This window comes from Oncorhynchus keta, chromosome 13 (genome assembly GCF_023373465.1).
Source record: "Oncorhynchus keta strain PuntledgeMale-10-30-2019 chromosome 13, Oket_V2, whole genome shotgun sequence".
NCBI lineage: Eukaryota > Metazoa > Chordata > Actinopteri > Salmoniformes > Salmonidae > Oncorhynchus > Oncorhynchus keta.
The window spans coordinates 22178954-22201676 of NC_068433.1; the positions used below are offsets into that span (position 1 = coordinate 22178954).

The window sequence follows — 22723 nt, forward strand, 5'->3', positions numbered from 1 at the left end:
GCATGAAAAAAGAATGATAGAACCCATTGCAACTAAATAAACTATCACAATGTAGAATGTAAAGATAGAGACGGATGAACCTGGCGGACAAGGCGATCTCTCTCAAGTAATATTTGGCAGGGTGTAGCTCGAGCCCCTTGCCATGGGAATCATTATGGAGCCTAGTTATGCCAGATGTTGGGCTGTGTTACTAGATTAAGGGGCATGTGCTTCTGTTGCACTAGATCCAATAGAACAGGTGCAAAAGCATCATCAACAGTGGTGTGACTGTATGGGGCTACAGCAGATCCAGTCGCTGTGCAATTGTGAGGTTTCTCCCACAGAAAAAAACGATTCGAAGAGAAACATGGATAGTCAGACAGACCGATATAAAGCCGGTGATAGGACAGGATGGGTCCCATGGAGATTATTCTACTCATTTGAAGAAGGGAGAGAGGGCTATACAATGGGTTTGTATCGCTTTAACATCCTCTGACGTCAGCCTGATGCATGATCTCCCCAGCCTACTCTAATGCGAGCAGAGAGGAGACGGACTAGTTCTGTAGCCTGACGGAGTTTACAGGGGGGGGAAAAGGTAGCCTAGTGTTGGCCACTCATTTCGGAATAGTGGATTTTCGTCCGTTTGACACCAGTGATGCCCTTCAAAGATGACAAAGCACTTGATGCGAGAAAGATAAGACATTTTTTTTTTAAAGAAGCAACATTCTGAAGAGACAGATTAGGGATGCTTGAGCGTTGTCACAGCGACACATCTTGCTAGGACAATGTGCACGCGCCCCGCCGGGAGAGAGGAGGGAGCGTGAGCGAGCGAAAGGGGCAATCGCACAAGCGCAGCATATTTTAAGTCTATACCAGTCGGAGGAGAATCACGGAAACCGTGGAACGCTGTTACCCAGCGACGAAGCAGGCAAGCACCACCAAATCGTCCAAGGTATTCAAACTGTCGTTGGTGCTGTCCTCTCCACCGGCGAAGGGCAAGCGGGGATGTATTTTTTGTAGAAAATTCACCCGCATTTGAAATCACTGTTGACAATTTATGTAGATGAGGAATTAGTATATATCGTTTCGTTGTCAACAAATAACGAGATATAAAGATATGTAGAGTGACGCGTCAGAGAAACTGATCAAACGAACAATTCATGTAGGCTATTTATTATTATTGCTATGCGGAGGAGGCGGCGGAGCCAATTCTCTGTAGTCTACCTTGGTGGAAGAATCATTCCAGAACCCGCTTTAATGCCTTTATCTAGTGCATGTGTAATGCGCCATACGCAGCATTAGGCTTTATTTTTTTTGGTAGCCTATTCATTTCCCTCGGTCATTGTCTCCCGGTCCCTTATCAGAATGTGGTAGTCCGATCAACCTGCAGGTCGGTCAGATTGAGCTGGTGTTGTCGGTAAACAGAAACCGGGGAAGGTTTTCAAAGTCCAAGCTTCTCCAAAGGACTATGCTTCAATATTTCCCGTTCTAAAGGAATGGTGTGACAACGGTGTAGAAGTCAAAGACGAGGGCAAAATCAAAGGATTCCTTTTGAAAAACCCTTGGAATCCTGCGACCCCCTTGGAACACATAACAGGTAAACGCATACTGTATCACCCTCGGTCGTCGAGAATGTAGGAATTCTTTCCATTAGCCTATTTCAGAGAAAACATTTGAAAACAACGAGTGATTCGTTTTCTATAATTAAGCTAAAATATATAGCCTAACTACATGTTACTTTGCCAGTCCCTTTATTTTGGGTAACAAATAGCATAGAATGCCTGTCGAATTCCACGAATAGTTCTCTTGTCGTTTGAAGCTTCGCCTTGGAACCTGTTGTTAATGATTGCGTGCTGTGTCGTAACCATTGTGATACATCTCCAACAAGCAACCTGTTCAAAAGGTTTTTTGAGCCCCCTTTTCCCAATAATGGTGCGGGCAGGGAATATATCCTCTGTTTTTAATGAGGAGCGACTTCAAACACTTCTTCTCTGGTGTTGCGCCACATAGCCTATGTAGATGTTGCCAGCTTGTGGTGGCAGTGGAGAATAGCCTAAAGTAGATTCATATCAAACCACTACAGAGCCTTTAAACTGAAGCCTATCAACCACCACTTAGTTTGTCTTTAGGATGTTTTGTAAATATTAACAGATGACCTTTTAACAAGTCTATTAGCTTTTAACAAGCCTATTCCTCAGATGTTATAATGAATGACTTCGTGGCAATGTTTTAATGTTGTACTTGCATGGTTTATGGGAGAAATGGGTCAAAGATAGGATCCACAATTTGCACACCCCCTCCTCACCCCCCTCTAAAGAGAGTTTCCAATGAAACCTATCTAGGCTGAGCATCTTATGTGTCTTGTCGCAGGGCAGAGAGCTAGCCCCCGACAGGAAACGCCATGCCTGTGAGAACATATGTCTCTCACACACACTGACTGCAAAGAATGGGCCACATTTATATGCGGGGCTGGTATGGAGGGCATTCCAAGCTCCAGTTGATGGTAGAATTCAACAGAGACAAGAAGACCCCTGTTCTTATCAGCCTGAGAGGCTGGGCACACACACAATCTCACACACACACACACACACACACACACACACACACACACACACACACACACACACACACACACACACACACACACACACACACACACACACACACACACACACACACACACACACACACATCTCTCACACATACACGCGCTGGCTGCTCAGAGATCTGCGGTTGCCCTATATAGCAAATATTATGGATAGCTCTGTGTACCAGGTGGGAGACCATTTAATGGATCCGGGAAGTGTGTTGTGTGACTCTGTCCTTGTGCTGAATAGATGATGTCACAGAGAGTTTTATATCTCTCTACTGGGAGGGAGCTGGGAGGAGGAGTTGGATGACCTTTGAAATATGTGGGAGAGTGTGAGTGTGTGCAGGTTGATGTTGCTATGGGTATGCACTCGTGTGTGTGTGTGCCCTCTTGCGTGTGTGTGTTTGCATGTGTATATCTGTGTGTGTGTGTGTGTGTGTGTGTGAAGAGCAGTGCTCTGCAGCAACACGTCTTGTTTATTTATATGGCAACAGTAGATTCATGTACTCTAATTAATTTACAATGGGCCCAATAAACATAGGAGACAGGTGGCCTTGTCAAGGAGACCCATACATACTTACTCACCATGCTGTGGGGTGTGTGTGTGTGTGTTTTAGCTGTTTTTGCCTTGCAGGTGTCTGTGTGTGTGTTTCTGTGTCTCTTACGAGTGTGTGTGTGTGTGTGTGTGTGTGTGTGTGTGTGTGTGTGTGTGTGTGTGTGTGTGTGTGTGTGTGTGTGTGTGTGTGTGTGTGTGTGTGTGTGTGTGTGTGTGTGTGTGTGTGTACAGTATGTCTGTACAGTATGTCTGTGTGTGTGCATGTGCATGTTTTAGCTGTTTTTGCCTTGCAGGTGTCTCTGTTTCTGTGTCTCTTATGAGTGTGTATATGTTTTCAATGTTTCTGTGCGTGTGCGTGTGTGTCTGTATGCCTGTGCGTGTGTGTATGGACGTACGCACTCTCAGACTCCGAACACAGGCACAAGCCAAGGCAAGACGGAGACTGAGGGCGGTCCATTCAGACAGCGGCAGATGGGGCTGAGATTTTCAAAGAAGTATGCTAGATTGATAGCTCATGGCGTGGGTCCCTAACAATTAAACAGACGGAGAGGACGTTGTGACGGTAGAAAGTTGAGCCACCCTCTGCTTTCTGAGCCGCCACTCTTTCTGCCTCGGTGCAGCTTGGTTTTGATATTCACATTGCTTGTGATCACTCACAGATTCACGGTGTGTCGCCAATTCCGTTTTAATTGTGCATTTGATAGTAGATGTAGCCTCAGGTGTGTAGGGCTGTATCATGTATTGATGTCAATCTTAGACGAGTTTGTTTTCCTTAATTGGCCATGTGTTATATGCTTGCTTACTTGTATGTGTTATGTGATGCAAATTGATCTACTGATTTCATGTTTCTCTTATAGGTATTGGGAATATGGGATATTCCAAGCGGTAGACCAGGGGTAGGTAACTAGATTCAGCCATGGGCCAATTTTTGTCGGAGTGGATGGTCAGGGGGCCGGAACATGATTGTAATAATTTGTACACTTCAAATTGGCCACAAATTGAGCCCAAAAAGAGATTGTATTTGAAAATAACAATAATTTTATACCTTGATTAAATTGATTATATACAGTGTTCTGAGAGTGTGAAGAGTCTGCTACTGTACCATGGACGGATGGCAGGAGGCTGACTCAGACTGTTGGCTAGACTGGCCAGTTTCTACTCAACCAACAGGTGTGTTTCCGTGGTTTGACAGTTGGTAGTGTATGCAGGACAAGGATTTGAATTAAAGGTGTGGGAGAGCATTTAGTGGGCACCTCCAATAGGAAATTGGGGCACCCCACTAGTGCTACACATACAGTATATGAGCACACTGCTTGTAACTCAATGTTACACATTCCTCAACATGGTCCAACGGCACCCCCAAGAGTCCATGTAGAGCTCTAAGCCTGATGTGACTGTGTCCATGTCTCCCAGCTAGTTTTCTCCTGTAGAAGACCTTGTCTATCAGTATGTGGTTTGTTTCTCTTCATGTCCGTGGCGGTTCGGACCGAGGCTGAGTCCCAAGTAGCACACTACTCGCAACGTAGTGCACTACTTTTGACCAGGGCCCATAGGGTTCGATTGACGCACATGTTATTTTCTGCAGTCAATTTGCATCCAGTGTTAAGTCCGTCCGTTCTGTTGCTTGTCAGACCTTCCGTCCGTCTCCACCAAAACATGGCGCGTCATCTGTCCCGGGGGCTCTCATTAAGGTGAGATCAAGGTTGGTGTTCACACACACACACACACGCACGCGCACGCACACACCACTCAAAGGTGTTCACAAAAAACACAACTCACTGTATAATAAGGCTAGCGCTACTGACAGCCAGATCACCGGCGGTACCCAGACCACCGCCCAAGACCAGACCACTTGCTTTCACTCTCCCCCGATCAGAGACAGACAGAGAGACACGGCGTCCCGGACAGACAGACCCCTTGCTAGGCTAGCCAGATCTTGCTCGGAGAGAGTTTGATATTGGTGCTGTGGTGGGGGGGTCTTTGGTTTCTCCCTAAATCCCTTTGACAATAGACATAAATCTAACCATCAGAAGAAGCTAGGCATTTTGATTTCGCTGTGTGTGCGGGTGGATTTCAATGTGAGACTGGGAATCTTCTGAATCCAAACAACATAATTTCAGACATCCCAAAGGGATTATAGACAGACATGTAGCCTAGTTCCTGAGTTGTTGGCCAATATTTCCTTATTATCGGCCAATCGAGAGGTCGTCCCGATTCCATTGACACAGTATGGAGCTTATCCCTATGGATGATAAATCATTCTGTGTGTGTGTGTGTGTGTGTGTGTTATGATTCATTTCTACCTGGTTTACAGTAGTAGGGTATGTGGCCTAACGTCCTCTGCTCCTATTTTGGAACCATGTCAAAATGGATTTAACTCATATAACTCAACACATATAAATCCCAATGACACGAGTGTGGATTAAATTATATTTACATAATGTAGGCTACTGGATCTTTAAGAGCTAAAATCGATTATGTACCCTATGTCGTGATTCTCACCAAATATGTAGGGCCCTATAAAATCCGCATTATGGAAAACGTGGATGGAATCATGGAATCCAGACATTAACATGGAATTCAACAATATTCCAAAATGTGTTGAGCTTAGTAGGAAATCAACTAAATCTATTGAATTTATTAGAACATTCATTAATTTGCCCAAGTGACTAATAAGACGTGAACAAAATGCATTAGTGATTCATATTTCTTTCTGAAAAGGCACAGGAATGCTCCTGTCTGTGTGTGGTGTGCACCAATGTCTCGTTTTCACTTTGTGTAGCCATTAGCGAAAATGCTAATGATCGCCATCTGCTGGTATAAAAAACAAACATTTATAGGCTTTCTCAAAAAACGTATTGATTAAAAGTTAACTACAAAGTAGCCTATGCCTACCTGGCAGAAGGATATCATGATTATGTGCATCAATCCAGTGGCCATTTGTTTTGCAAACCCTGCATTCACATGGGTGCTACTGAAATACTACTAACCAAAAAAACAGTCTCTGCCTGGTGCTCATTGCATTAAAGGGAAACTTAATTCAGCAAAAAAAAATAATGTCCTCTCAACTGCATTTATTTTCAGCAAACTTAACATGTGTAAATATTTGTATGAACATAACAAGATTCAACAACTGAGACATAAACTGAACAAGTTCCACAGACGTGACTAGCAGAAATGAAATAATGTGTCCCTGAACAAAGGTGGGGTCAAAATCAAAAGTAACAGTCAGTATCTGGTGTGGCCACCAGCTGCATTAAGTACTGCAGTGCATCTCCTCCTCATGGACTGCACCAGATTTGCCAGTTCTTGCTGATGAGATGTTACCCCACTCTTCCACCAAGGAACCTGCAAGTTCCCTGACATTTCTGGGGGGAATTGACCCGGCCGTCACCCTCCGATCCAACAGCTCCCAGACGTGCTCAATGGGATTGAGATCTGGGCTATTCGCTGGCCATGGCAGAACACTGACATTCCTGTCTTGCAGGAAATCAAGCACAGAACGAGCAGTATGGCTGGTGGCATTGTCATCCTGGAGGGTCATGTCAGGATGAGCCTGCAGGAAGGGTACCACATGAGGGAGGAGGATGTCTTGCCTGTAATGCACAGAGTTGAGATTGCCTGCAATGACAACAAGCTCAGTCCAATGATGCTGTGACACACTGCCACAGACCATGACGGACCCTCCACCTCCAAATCGATCCCGCTCCAGAGTACAGGCCTCGGTATAACGCTCATTCATTCAACAATAATTGCGAATCTGACCATCACCCCTGGTGAGACAAAACCGCGACTCGTCAGTGAAGAGCACTTTTTGCCAGTCCTGTCTGGTCCAGCGACCGTGGGTTTGTGCCATAGGCGACGTTGTTGCTGGTGATGTCTGGTGAGGACCTGCCTTACAACAGGTCTACAAGTCCTCAGTCCAGCCTCTCTCAGCCTATTGTGGACAGTCTGAGCACTGATGGAGGGATTGTGCGTTCCTGTTGTAACTCGGGCAGTTGTTGTTGCCATCCTGTACCTGTCCCGCAGGTGTGATGTTCGGATGTACCGATCCTGTGCAGGTGTTGTTACACGTGGTCTGCCACTGCGAGGACGATCAGCTGTCCGTCCTGTCTCCCTGTAGCTCTGTCTTAGGCGTCTCACAGTACGGACATTACAATTTATTGCCCTGGCCACATCTGCAGTCCTCATGCCGCCTTGCAGCATGCCTAAGGCACATTCATGCACATGAGCAGGGACTCTGGGCATCTTTCTTTTAGTGTTTTCCAGAGTCAGTAGAAAGGCCTCTTTAGTGTTCTAAGTTTTCGTAACTGTGACCTTAATTGCCTAGCGTCTGTAAGCTGTTAATGTCTTAACGACTATTCCACAGATGCATGTTCATTAATTGTTTATGGTTCATTGAACAAGCATGGGAAACAGTGTTTAAACCCTTTACAATGAAGATCTGTGAAGTTATTTGGATTTTTACGAATTATCTTTGAAAGACAGGTCTCTTTTTTTGCTGAGTTTACATCCAAAATATATTTTTAAATGTGATTATTCCCAGACCTGAAGTGGCCTCCTGATGTGGTTTAAGCATGTTTCTGTACTTAGAACATCCAATTTGAGTTGTTTTTGATTTTGATTTTGAGATTGAAAACCTGAAAGACAATTTTAAAACTGAAACCTGGGAAAACAAATGGAGAAAATGAACTTGGGGAATAAACTCAACAGAATCAGGCAAAAATAAAACATATTTTATAGGGCCCTAAATATGTTGTTGTCTACTAGCACTATTCAAACCCCACAATCAAATGAACAGTTGATGAAGCTTTCTTATCCTATGCACATATTGCAAATAATCTGAACAAACAACTCCATCCTTGACAATTGCTAATCAATTTCCAAAAACAGCAAGTTTTTTTCTGTGAACCTACACGTCATCATCTTCTCTCGTTTGTGGCACCAATGTAAGGGGTTATGGCAGGGGAAACGGTGTTGCAGTAGTCTAGTGTGTGGCGCGGGAATAACTACAAGCGAACCTGGGTAGCTTTGTTTTCACATTGCCCTAAAAAAAGGGGGCCGGACTGCGGAATTCAAGCAAACCAAACTCAGAGCACCTCTCAAGGTGGTTTTAGTTCGATTCGCTTCGGAGTCTCTTTTGAAGAGTCTGAGTTGAACAATTGTTTTTACAAACCAGTTCACAAAAATGGTCTTAAGGGACAAAGTATGAAAACACCCTAACAGTACATAACACTATCGGGATACATGTAGCACCATAGCGATATAGTACAATGTCAATGTATGACTTCCATTATGCTCACTACTATAGCATCCTCTGCTCTTCCACTGTTGCAAACGGACAAACACACATACAGATGTATTCATTTGAGACGGTTTGCTACGGCCAGAAAATAATCCTGATGCAACAGGAAATGTGAATTATTATGTGAATTATGATTCATTCAAAATGGAAATGACAAACTTTAGAAGCCTTTTTAAACCTCAAATACACTACAAGTGTGACATTTCCTGCATTGCAAGAAGGTTCTCCTGCAACAGGGTAATCAAATTAAGATCCTACATCTGTAGACCCATCAATATGGACTGGGAGTAGCACCACTGCGCGCGCACGCACACACACACACACACACTGCGACGGTAACAACCTTAAGAGTGGTGGCTGAATCGTAATGCTGGGAAGAGGAGAGGAGAAGCGGACAGAGGGAGAAAGAGAGAGAGTATAGTGTGGTGCGGATTATCACTGTTCTGTATAATGATGTGGGTTGTTACTTTCATACTCACACGGGCGCAGGCACACACACACACATATACACACACACACACTGGAGCCGGTCTCATTCTGAGTTTCAGACAATCTAGTATAATGAGCCACTGGCATGGTAACTTTCTCCTACTATAGGGAGGATGTGAGGCATTTGATGTCCGTCCATTGACATAAGTGGCTGAGGTCTTAGTGGTTGGGTTTGAGGCATTGGCAGAGTTGTTACCTCAGACGCACACAGGCAGGCAGCAAGACTAATGGGGCCACCTGACAATACATGGGGACCAGGTCCGCTCCCCTGAGAGAAAGTCGCTCTGTTAGCTTCTGTAACTAGATGAGTCGTTTCCACCTCACTGCCACGAGCTGTCCCTTGATGGACAGTCCATGTATGGATGCTAACGAATAGAGTATTTTGGATAAGCTCGCCAAACACACACACTCACACACACACGCACACTCACACACACTCACACACACGCACACTCACACACACTCACACACACACACACACACACACACACACACACACACACACACACACACACACACACACACACACACACACACACACACACACACACACACACACACACACACACACACACACACACACACACACACACACACACACACACACCGTACACTCTCTCACATACAGTACACTCACACACTCCTCCCTGACAGTCAGTTCTACGCTAGGGAGCCGACAGCGGCTGTGAGCGTTGGGATAGAAGCTTGTTAGGGAGAGAGCCGGTAGCGTGACAGTGATGAACGAGTGGTGGATCTGGGAGTGTCACACTTTCGCTTCCGCTTCGTGCAGCGAGCGACGCCATCACGATGATGATCATCTCTGTTATTGTCACAATCAGCAGCCCCTTGGGATGAACAACACTGAAGGGTGCTGGGAGTGTGTGTGTGTGTATGTGTGTGTGCGCACCGCTTCAAACACCTTGCGACATGCCTTTCCCCTTCCATTTATCCTGATGGACTTAAAACATTTTTGGGGGGATTTCTTTACATGCTGTTAGGTTCTCGCCTGAAACCCAAACTGATATGCTTTGTTACACCATGTTTTCACTTCAGAAACGGAGCATATCACTTTGAATTCCAGACTTGTAGGGTTCTGCTTAGTGCCGGCCGTTCATGCGGATGAACAATACAGCAGGTGATGATTGATCGATCGGTAGCTCTTTGCACTCTCTCAAGGCTGAATCCAACCCTCAGTGATGTGTGTGTGTGTGTGTGTGTGTGTGTGTGTGTGTGTGTGTGTGTGTGTGTGTGTGTGTGTGTGTGTGTGTGTGTGTGTGTGTGTGTGTGTGTGTGTGTGTGTGTGTGTGATACTGTAAGGGTGGAACGCACCAGTGGAGAGAGAGAGTGAGAGGTAGAGAGGCTCGCTGGTGTCATCCCCCTAATGAACAGCGTTTAGGGATCTAGCCCCAGATCACACGCTAACGCTAGTCACTAATGAGCAGTGAGATTGCTTTCCCTGGTCTATCTGCTAGCGCCTAGTGGTTTGCCGACTCGTGTTCTCCCTCCTCCGTCTCTTTCCTCCCCTCTCCCAGGCCTCAGTGCGGCACTACTAGGCTGCATTTGGGCGCCATGTAGCAAAAGGTTTCGCCACGGTAAACGGAAACGAGCGCTTTTCATTGGCTTCTTAAGTTCAGTTTCCCTCCCCAGTTTTAGTCAAGGTTTCTTCCGTTTGGTGCTTAATGAGTAGGACCCTGAATAGGACACTGCCCAACTCAGCAGTAACTCCCATGGAAAGAGTTAAAAAGCTGCAGAGAACGAGCAAAGACCTGCCTGGCTACCTGGGAAAGCGGCTTTGTCCCCCTGGCGCAGAGATGAAACGATTTCTCGCTATTTCTGGTTAAAACTCTGGGGAGTTAGAAATAAGGGGGGGAATAGGGAGAGGGGAAAGAGAAGGTGCAAGTCAGCAGGATTTCATCCCCTTCCTCTTTTCCTCCATCCCTCCATCCCTGAAAAACAGAGAGGGAGACTAAACACATTTCAGAGGATGAGCTCGATCCCTTAACCGGAAAACATATTTCTCATTCCAGGAGCCGAAAACTGTGTGTGTGTGTGTGTGTGTGTGTGTGTGTGTGTGTGTGTGTGTGTGTGTGTGTGTGTGTGTGTGTGTGTGTGGATTTTCAAATGGTCTTTGATTTCTTGTGCTCGATCTCCATGTGTAGCCTCAGGATCAAACCCCTGTGAACATTTAGACTCATCGATACTGTAAAATGTACTTCATAATCATGGAACACGAAAGAAAATCGTAATAGATAATTGATAGACATTTCCCTGCTGTTACGTTTGCCATATTCGACTGGCCAGTAGTGCACCTGCAATGGTAACTATAGCCATTGAATTCTCAAACATGACACCTCAGATTTCTTTCTACTGGTTTCCATTGTCTTCTCTGGTCCTTCTTACCACCGTCACCACTACCCTTCAGCATCTACCCCTCTGCCCCTAATACTCCATCCTTTGTCCCTAATCCACCAACTAGCACTGGGAATTGCCGGGTGCTTCACGACACGATATTATCACGATACTTACTGTAGATGCCGATGCGATATGTATTGCGATTCGATACTGTGATTTTATTTGCGATTCAATGTTCCAAACATATTGTTCACCATATGTCTGCTGCAGAAGGGACAAGAGAGAGCCAGGAGGAAAATAGTTCTGATCAGTCATGGAAATAAAAGGGCTGAAAACAAATTGGCTCCCTATTTTAAAAGACGATGGAGAACAAGCTACAGTGTTGTCACGGATCCTTCCGGAACTGTCATTACGCACACCTGGTCCCTATTCCTTTTGATTAGTAATTGTAGAAGTGTGCTCTTTGTTCACCATTGTCCGATCGATTATTGTTCCCATGTCCGTTGGTGGTGCGAGTACCTATGCGTTGGTGCGAGTACCTATGCGTTGGTGCGAGTACCTATGCGTTGGTGCGAGTACCTATGCGTTGGTGCGAGTACCTATGCGTTGGTGCGAGTACCTATGCGTTGGTGCGAGTACCTATACGTTGGTGCGAGTACCTATGCGTTGGTGCGAGTACCTATGTGTTGGTGCAGCTGTTGCGCTGCACGCTTTATATATTATGTATTACGGCTGTCGTCCCGTGTCGTTCAACGAGGTTTACCCTCGCTCTTTTGTTTGGGTTTCTACCCTGTGTGTTGTAGACGTGTTGGTTTGGTCTTCGTCCCCGTGCCATTACACGGCACGCTGTAATTTGGGAAATAAAAACCCCTATTACGTATTCGTGCGCCTGTCTCCAGATCCTTTATACCAGCGTGACAAGTATGAAGGAAAGATACTGGAGTTTTTGTGCAGGTACAGCCGTATAGCGCAAAAATAATATATTGTCAAAATGATACGATATATCGTTAAAAGAAATACTCCGATATGTAAATATAGATTTTTTTCACCCATCACTACCTCCAACCCAACCTTCCATCCTTCAACCTCTCCTTCCTGCACCCCTCAATCATATCTCTACCTCCCCTCATCCCTCCATCATATCTCTACCTCCCCTCATCCCTCCATCATATCTCTACCTTCCCTCATCCCTCCATCATATCTCTACCTCCCCTCATCCCTCAATCATATCTCTACCTCCCCTCATCCCTCCATCATATCTCTACCTCCCCTCATCCCTCAATCATATCTCTACCTCCCCTCATCCCTGCATCATATCTCTACCTCCCCTCATCCCTCAATCATATCTCTACCTCCCCTCATCCCTCCATCATATCTCTACCTCCCCTCATCCCTCCATCATATTTCTACCTCCCCTCATCCCTCCATCATACCTCTATCTCCCCTCATCCCTCAATCATATCTCTACCTCCCCTCATCCCTCCATCATATCTCTACCTCCCCTCATCCCTCCATCATAACTCTATCTCCCCTCATCCCTCAATCATATCTCTACCTCCCCTCATCCCTCAATCATATCTCTACCTCCCCTCATCCCTCCATCATATCTCTACCTCCCCTCATCCCTCCATCATATCTCTACCTCCCCTCATCCCTGCATCATATCTCTACCTCCCCTCATCCCTCCATCATATCTCTACCTCCCCTCATCCCTCCATCATATCTCTACCTCCCCTCATCCCTCAATCATATCTCTACCTCCCCTCATCCCTGCATCATATCTCTACCTCCCCTCATCCCTCCATCATATCTCTACCTCCCCTCATCCCTCCATCCCAGCCCTTGTTCTTCCATCCCTCCTTTCCGTCCATCCTTCCTTTCTTTCTCCTCTCTACTTAGTTAACCCATTGATCAGTCTGGAGAGGTCCTCATAGAGCACTCCTCCTCCATCCCTCGTTCCCCCTCCTCTTCCACGGTTCGACACCTCGCTCCAGAGCCCTGAAGGAAGACCCTGGGGCGCCCCCCGAAGAACTAACTGGGAGAGAAGGAGAGGAAGGGTCAACCCTGTTCATGTACAACCTCACTGTTCAATAGACTTCCACCACAGCTCAACCTTTCCTCGGCCTCCATGTATCAGTAATTCCGTTTGTTGTATTCTTTCTCTCCGTGGAAGGAGAGAAGGAGGGGGGGACTTGCAGTGGGTGGCTGGCTGTTCAGTGATTTGCCCCATTAGAAGGATCATTATGGAGCAAGGCTATCGAGTCAAGTCCCCGCCCCCATCCACCTCTGTCCCCTTAAACAGCTCCAGCAACCCCTCACCATCTAACCTCTCCCCCCCCTGCTCCTCCCTCCTCATCCCCCATAACCACCCCTCCTCACCCCTCAACCCCTCTCTTCCTTCTCAACCCACCCCTTTTCCAAACCCCTCCTCTCTCCTCACCCCCCTCTCTTCCTCCTTTAGTCTGACCTTCATTCTGGCCTAATGGAGTGTGGAGCCTTGGTAAATGGATCAAAACCAAGAACACGTGTTGATCCAGTCCTGCTGCTGCCTGTGTGTCTGTGTGTGTGTGCATCTGTGTGTGTGTGCATCTGTGTGTGTGTGTGTGTGTGCGTGTGTGTGTGTGTGTGTGTGTGTGTGTGTGTGTGTGTGTGTGTGTGTGTGTGTGTGTGTGTGTGTGCATCTGTGTGTGTGTGTGTGTGCGCGCGCGTGTGTGTGTGTGTGTGTGTGTGTGTGTGTGTGTGTGTGTGTGTGTGTGTGTGTGTGTGTGTGTGTGTGTGTGTGTGTGTGTGTGTGTGCGTGTGTGTGTGTGTGTGTGTGTGTGTGTGTGTGTGTGTGTGCATCTGTGTGTGTGCATCTGTGTGTGTGCATCTGTGTGTGTGCATCTGTGCATCTGTGTGTGTGTGTGTGTGTGTGTGTGTGTGTGTGTGTGTGTGTGTGTGTGTGTGTGTGTGTGTGTGTGTGTGTGTGTGTGTGTGTGTGTGTGTGTGTGTGGTGCTGGAGGGAGGTGATTTAAAGGTTACAGCCATCGGAGCTAGACCACACCTCAACCATCACTGACGCTTGTATGATGTAACACATAAAATATCTCCAATTATTTGTCCAGGATGCGGGAAACAGTACTGGTTCCGGTGGGCAAAAATCACTAGAATGGCTTTACCAAGAAAAACATCCATAAGGAGGTGACTGCCGTTTCCTCTGAGGAAGACGTCAGCTTGGAAGACATCGTCTTGACGTGGAAACGTCAGTCACCTGTCCGCATCATGTACAATGGATTAAAGGGAGAAATAAGAAATCAATCTTCTGCCTTTTCTTTGTTGAGCTCCATTTTACCTCAAATTAGTCTTTTTGGAAGTTTTCTTGGTAAGCCATTCGCAGGAAATAATATATTTATGTAAATAGTTATATAACACATGATTTATTTTCATGCCCAATTTAGATATTGAATATTATTTTGTGATGCTGCTATTCTCCTGGTGTTACGTTGTAGTGCTTTTAAAGTATTCTGACATTTCCTGTGTGGATTTCAAGGGTGATCAACAAACAAATGGAAAACCGGGCTGAGAGAGCAGAGCAGTTATTACCTAGAGGATAGACAGAGGATAGATTTCACTTAATGTGCAGGTTGCTCCTGTCTGCTGTTGCTAGGGCTACCGTGACTGGACTCTCTACTGACGGAGCTGTTGTTTTGTCTTTGTCCAGTCGAAGCTCGCATCCACTACAAGACCGTGGTGCTGGCAAGAGGAACTGCCCCTCCCTACCTTCAGGCTATGCTCAAACCCTACACCCCAACCCGAGCACACCTTTCTGCCACCTCAGCCCCCCTCCCTCTAGCTCTGACTGTAATTATTGAGGAAAATGTTACTTTCTATGCCTGTGATATGTGGTTGTCCCACCTCGCTATCTTAAGATGAAGTTGCTCTGGATGAGAGCATCAGCTCAATGACTAAAATGTTGTTGTTTGTTATTGGCACAGCAGAGAGGGTGGCACCAACAATACTGGTCACTGGTCACGGTCAATCCGCTCAATGGTCAGGTTGAGAAAAACAACCTTTCTATGACCGCACAGCTTTGACGGACGGGAATATAGAGCAGCACCAAGACACCATAGAAGAAAAGTGTTGAAACAAGCGTTCTCAGCTATGGGCAATAATCACATTGTACTGTAGCCGTTTGAGAGAAGAAGAAAAAAGGCTCTTTCTCTTTGTGTAATTGTGGCTGTAGTAACTAGCACAATGTCAAATCCCTTTTCTGGGCCTGTGGGCTTTTCGCCTCGTTGGTTTGTATGCTCGTCGCCGTGAGAATGCAGTGGAGTCGGCATGGAGCTTTCATCGTTTGCCATTTGTGTGTTTGTGTCGTTCGCTGGCTGGATGGGTGGCTGGCTGGCTGGGTGTTCCAGTGTGACTGCCTGGAGAGTGGCCTAGCCTCCCCAGGGAACCGTTCCCCCCTCATTCCCTCATTCATCTGGCCACTCTCTCATAGAGAGTCTCCACGCACACACATACACAAACACATTGCAGCGCAAAGCAGGAAGGAATGCTGACGGCTGCATGCTGCAGTACCGGCCGGGCCACAGACTTGGGTTCCCGTACTTTTCAAAATCCTTGAAATATATTTGCTCCAGCCTGCTTGGAGTGCGAGGTGGGCGGAGTTTGCGCTTTTGTGCCTTTTGTTTTTTTTGTGAGATTTAATTTGATAAACAACACAAAACAGACACATGCAAACGACAACGTCATGCAAACCTCAACTACGCCGCACCTGCCCAGGCCATCGGCGCACACCCCTATCTCCAGCGCCCGCATCACTTTCCGCCGCATGGCCTGCAACTGTACCATTTTGTTTGTTTCCGTAGCCCACACACTTTCAATATTTCAATCATTTCATTTGCCCATCATGTTAACGATGGCGGATTGGTTGACTTCTACGCTTCTAGTATGCGTTTTTTTTTCTTCTTCCAATTGACGAGAAGGGAATCGCCCCAACTCACCGGCGATCTCAATAGACCGCCGTATGCCATGTCTTGAAATGTGCAGACAGGCGGATTAAAAGTGTGTTGACACTGTCATACTCTGACAGACATCTTTCTAGCTCCGCCCTAAACTTCAGGGATTTGATGGCATTCCCAGGTAGGATGGGTTTTTGTGTCATTATTCCTTCTACACTCAAAACATGACTCTGCCGTTGTGCTGTCGAATTTTCGACTTTTGGTATAATAAATTCCTCCCGCTTTGTTTGAAGTGCCTCTTGTGAAGACTTCGGAAAGCCTTCATATAGGCTTCATAAGCACTTCATAGATGCCTCACAAATCATCTATAACCATATATCATGCTCTATAAAGACATGGCATAACTGTGTGACATAGCCATCCATTTATTTGTTCACATTTACTCACCCTTTGTAGAGCATGAAATGTGGTTATAGATGATTTGGGACCCATTTATGTAGTGCTTATGATGCCTTTATGAATGCTTTATGAAGAGTTCATAAGATGCACTTCAAGTAAAGCGGGATCAAATTCGAAACATTAGTTTATACTGGATTAAGCATACATTTTCCTTAACTGTAAACTTGTTGGATATGCTCTCCACAAGGCTTTGTATATCATCCCTATCATATAAACATCCGTATCTGACTTGAATAAGATTCCCTCAAGGTTACTATGATGTCCAAAAAATGTATAATTGAAAATGTCATGATATGTAACTTTTAAGATTCATGTATTTGGTCAGCCCAAAACAAATGTTTAATTCTGTCATGGAAATAAATGTATTTTCTCCTACCAAGTCCTTTTTATAGTTTCTATGGTCCAGTGTGGTTCAGTTGGTAGAGCATGGCGCTTTCAACGCCAGGGTTGTGGGTTCGATTCCTACGTGGGACCAGTATGGGGAAAATAAATACACTCACTGCTGCAAGTCGTTTCGGATAAGAACGTCTCCTAAATTGTATTACTTCAGTTTTCCATGTGGACCAATTTATCTGTGAATTGTGAAAAGCTATCCAAGGATTGTTCCATAAGGTTGTGTTTTTAGGAAGTGATATTCAGTTCTGGTGGAATATGTTTCATTGTCTTCCATATTGTTATCGTGTTTAACTACAAAGTTTTTAATGTTCTTAGTTTCGTCCTTTAAAAATAGACACATAAAAAGATTCTGGGGATGTGCATCTTCAATATGTTCCCATTGTTCCTCTTTAGTGCATTTAACTATATGTTGCAAGTAAAAGCTAGGGTGGCGAGTTGATACAATTCCAAGACTAGATAGTTAAAACCACCCTCAGAAGATGTAAAACTTTATTTTTTATTCTTATGAATTGTATTTGTCCATATAAAGTCTGTTATGACCGAGTATACTTTTCTAAAGAATGTTTTGGACATTCTAAAGAATGCTTGTACACATCTCTAAAGAATGCTTGTACACATCTCTAAAGAATGCTTGTACACATCTCTGAAGAATGCTTGTACACATCTCTAAAGAATGCTTGTACACATCTCTAAAGAATGCTTGTACACATCTCTAAAGAATGCTTGTACACATCTCTAAAGAATGCTTGTACACATCTCTAAAGAATGCTTGTACACATCTCTAAAGAATGCTTGTACACATCTCTAAAGAATGCTTGTACACATCTCTGAAGAATGCTTGTACACATCTCTAAAGAATGCTTGTACACATCTCTAAAGAATGCTTGTACACATCTCTAAAGAATGTGTGTACACATCTCTAAAGAATGCTTGTACACATCTCTAAAGAATGCTTGTACACATCTCTAAAGAATGCTTGTACACATCTCTGAAGAATGTTTGTACACATCTATAAAGAATGCTTGTACACATCTCTAAAGAATGCTTGTACACATCTCTAAAGAATGCTTGTACACATCTCTAAAGAATGCTTGTACACATCTCTGAAGAATGCTTGTACACATCTATAAAGAATGCTTGTACACATCTCTAAAGAATGCTTGTACACATCTCTAAAGAATGCTTGTACACATCTCTAAAGAATGCGTGTACACATCTCTGAAGAATGCTTGTACACATCTATAAAGAATGCTTGTACACATCTCTAAAGAATGCGTGTACACATCTCTAAAGAATGCGTGTACACATCTCTAAAGAATGCTTGTACACATCTCTAAAGAATGCTTGTACACATCTCTAAAGAATGCTTGTACACATCTCTAAAGAATGCTTGTACACATCTCTAAAGAATGCTTGTACACATCTCTAAAGAATGTGTACAAGCATATTTCAACATGGCTCACTGCCACTGCCACGGCAGCTTGGAGTAAATCTGGTTTTAGAGGAAAGGACTAATGATGCATATGCTCTGTCTGACAAGGTCCATGGTTGTGCTGCTATCACTTTTCTCTTGTCACATCTGTCTTCAAGGGTTATGATATTAGATAAGAGGATTGGGTGCTCCAAGCAAAACGAGAGAAGAGAATGCATGTAGAATGCAACAATTCAATGTGTTCAAACTGAATTGGTCTCAAGGGCATGCAGTTGTTCACACAAGGGCTGTGACAATGTCTCGACTGTTTTCAGTAAAATGATTAGCATGATGTAACCCACTCCCAGATAATCGCAGAGTCCTTTCTATTCACACACAGTGACAATAGAACATACCATACCTTATGTAGCTTCTCTTTCACCCTACCCATCTCCTCTTCTGTGTCAATTAGAGATTCACACACACACACACACACACACACACACACACACACACACACACACACACACACACACACACACACACACACACACACACACACACACACACACACACACACACACACACACACACACACACACACACACACACACACACACATACCTAATTTATCCCTCATTGGGTGTCTCACAGCCAGTGATGGAGCTGCAGGTGTACAGCAGGGATTATCTGCAGGGCTGTGTGTCCCTTTATGGAGCAACATCAGCATAGCCCTTCCAAGAATAAACAGACCAGCGCTTTGATCGAGAAAGTACCCCGGAGAGAAGGATTCAAACAAAGAATGAAAAGAGGGATGGAGAGAAGGTAGGAGTTTGGGGTGTGTGTGTGTGTGGGGGGGGGGGACGCCGAGCTTTTAATCTGCACGGATAGAGGCACGCATATACACACTCCGAGCACGCACGCGCACACACTGAGTGTACACACACAATGCTAACTGAGTACACATTGATACTGAATACACACACACGCACACACACTGGGTACTCTCATGCATGCTAAATATATACACACACACACACACGATATTAATGCACTCAATACTGTGCATACACAGAACAAAGATACACTCATGGAATATTGTCATACACACACACATACACACACCTAAGTAACACAGTCTGGATGCACATAATGAAGTCACTCAGGCAGGAATAATTCATTCTGTACGAGGCATTATCCTCATTTAATGGAAAGACACACATATAAACACTCTCTGTCACGCGTAGATGCAGACATATTTCATTTGCACGACACATACACACACACATACACATTCTCAAAGGCTTATGATTGTGAATTAGCGATACAGTTGACTGTCACCTTCATTTATCGCTTTGTGGCACAAACGTCACTTCAATGGCAACCAAACTGATTTCTTTATTAAAGCACAGTGACAAATTCATAGGCAGTTTTTCTAAAAGGTTGCCTGAATGCCAATGTGTATCAATGCACATCACTCAGACCCCCCAGCTAATGTGTCGTGACATGTGAGAAGATAATGCAACGATGGAAAGCAGGCCCTGCGTGTGTTAGCTAACTCGCACATACACTCACACATTTTCACACCTGTCTGATCACTCTGCATGTTTCATGTGTTAATCATGTCATGTGACACGTGTTTACACACACACACACAGATTTTCTCACCTTTCCTTACCGATGCTCTACTCCTGGTTTCCCTTGTTCTCTGTGTGTGTGTGTGTGTGTGTGTGTGTGTGTGTGTGTGTGTGTGTGTGTGTGTGTGTGTGTGTGTGTGTGTGTGTGTGTGTGTGTGTGTGTGTGTGTGTGTGTGTGTGTGTGGGTGTGGGTGTGGGTGTGGGTGTGGGTGTGCATACATGTGTGGCCCTCCAGCGCTTACATAAGAGTTGGAAACAGGTGCAGGTAGAGATTGTGTTTCTGAAACTATTTCTGGGCACACAGGTGGCACAACAACACATCACACTCCCTCTGCAAAGGATGAACAATAGCCAGATGTGAGCCCTGGCATTGTGTGTGTGTGTGTGTGTGTGTGTGTGTGTGTGTGTGTGTGTGTGTGTGTGTGTGTGTGTGTGTGTGTGTGTGTGTGTGTGTGTGTGTGTGTGTGTGTGTGTGTGTGTGTGTGAGAGAGAGAGAGAATATCTGAGGATTAAGATATTCACGCCCAGATGTGAGCATGGCACAATACATGCCTGTACATGCCTGTGTGTACATTACATGCCTGTGTGTACATATACATGCCTGTGTGTACATGCCCAGTACATGTGTACAGTACATGCCTGTGTACATGTACATGCCTGTGTGTGTACATGCCGGTACATGCCTGTGTGTGTACATGCCTGTGTGTGTACATGCCTGCCTGTGTGTGTACATGCCTGTGTGTACATGCCTGTGTGTGTACATGCCTGTGTGTGTACATGTGTACATGCCTGTGTGTGTACATGCCTGTGTGTACATGCCTGTGTGTACATGCCTGTGTGTGTACATGCCTGTGTGTGTACATGCCTGTGTGTGTACATGCCTGTGTGTACATGCCTGTGTGTACATGCCTGTGTGTGTACATGCCTGTGTGTGTACATGCCTGTGTGTACATGCCTGTGTGTGTGTGTGTACATGCCTGTGTGTGTACATGCCTGTGTGTGTACATGCCTGTGTGTACATGCCTGTGTGTACATGCCTGTGTGTGTACATGCCTGTGTGTACATGCCTGTGTGTGTACATGCCTGTGTGTGTACATGCCTGTGTGTGTACATGCCTGTGTGTGTACATGCCTGTGTGTGTACATGCCTGTGTGTGTACATGCCTGTGTGTGTACATGCCTGTGTGTGTACATGCCTGTGTGTGTACATGCCTGTGTGTGTACATGCCTGTGTGTGTACAGGTGTGTGTACATGCCTGTGTGTGTACAGGCCTGTGTGTGTACATGCCTGTGTGTGTACAGGCCTGTGTGTGTATGCCTGTGTGTGTACAGGCCTGTGTGTGTACAGGCCTGTGTGTGTACATGCCTGTGTGTGTACAGGCCTGTGTGTGTGTGTGTACATGCCTGTGTGTGTACATGCCTGTGTGTGTACATGCCTGTGTGTGTACATGCCTGTGTGTGTACATGCCTGTGTGTGTACATGCCTGTGTGTGTACATGCCTGTGTGTGTACATGCCTGTGTGTGTACATGCCTGTGTGTGTACATGCCTGTGTGTGTACATGCCTGTGTGTGTACAGGCCTGTGTGTGTACATGCCTGTGTGTGTACATGCCTGTGTGTGTACATGCCTGTGTGTGTACATGCCTGTGTGTGTACATGCCTGTGTGTGTACATGCCTGTGTGTGTACATGCCTGTGTGTGTACATGCCTGTGTGTGTACATGCCTGTGTGTGTACATGCCTGTGTGTGTACAGGTACATGCCTGTGTGTGTACATGCCTGTGTGTGTACATGCCTGTGTGTGTACATGCCTGTGTGTGTACATGCCTGTGTGTGTACATGCCTGTGTGTACATGCCTGTGTGTGTACATGCCTGTGTGTGTACAGGCCTGTGTGTGTACATGCCTGTGTGTGTACAGGCCTGTGTGTGTACATGCCTGTGTGTACAGGCCTGTGTGTACTGTGTGTGTACAGGCCTGTGTGTGTACATGCCTGTGTGTGTACATGCCTGTGTGTGTACATGCCTGTGTGTGTACAGGCCTGTGTGTGTACATGCCTGTGTGTGTACATGCCTGTGTGTGTACAGGCCTGTGTGTGTACAGGCCTGTGTGTGTACATGCCTGTGTGTGTACATGCCTGTGTGTGTACATGCCTGTGTGTGTACAGGCCTGTGTGTGTACATGCCTGTGTGTGTACATGCCTGTGTGTGTACATGCCTGTGTGTGTACATGCCTGTGTGTGTACATGCCTGTGTGTGTACAGGCCTGTGTGTGTACATGCCTGTGTGTGTACATGCCTGTGTGTGTACATGCCTGTGTGTGTACATGCCTGTGTGTGTACAGGCCTGTGTGTGTACATGCCTGTGTGTGTTTTCCAAATGCTTAGATGTTGACGCTTAATATCCACAGAACAGGAATCGGAAACGTTTCATTTCCTCTTCCTCAAAATAGCCACAAATCTCCTAAGTGTTGTGAATATGGTCAAACATGTGAACCGTCCCTGTTCCTCAGGATAGCTGCCATGGCATGGGTATTACGAGACAGTCCGGACCGGACAGGTTACGGAGACATTTTCATGATGATGGTGGTGCGAGTGAGTAAGAACCATT

At 45.5% G+C, this 22723-nt stretch overlaps 1 protein-coding gene and 1 non-coding gene across 2 annotated transcripts in view; both read left to right on the top strand.

Moving 5' to 3' along the window:
* The first annotated feature begins 404 nt into the window (after positions 1–404).
* LOC118392728 (neuroligin-2) overlaps positions 405–22723 on the top strand; it is a 149080-nt gene continuing 126761 nt past the window's right edge. Inside the window, exon 1 of the mRNA XM_052460743.1 lies at positions 405–1576. The gene's annotated coding sequence lies outside the window, so the exon portion shown is untranslated. The remainder of the gene's footprint in view (positions 1577–22723) is intronic.
* Positions 17073–17148, top strand: trnae-uuc (transfer RNA glutamic acid (anticodon UUC)). The gene has a single exon. It is a non-coding gene; the product is annotated as a tRNA-Glu (tRNA).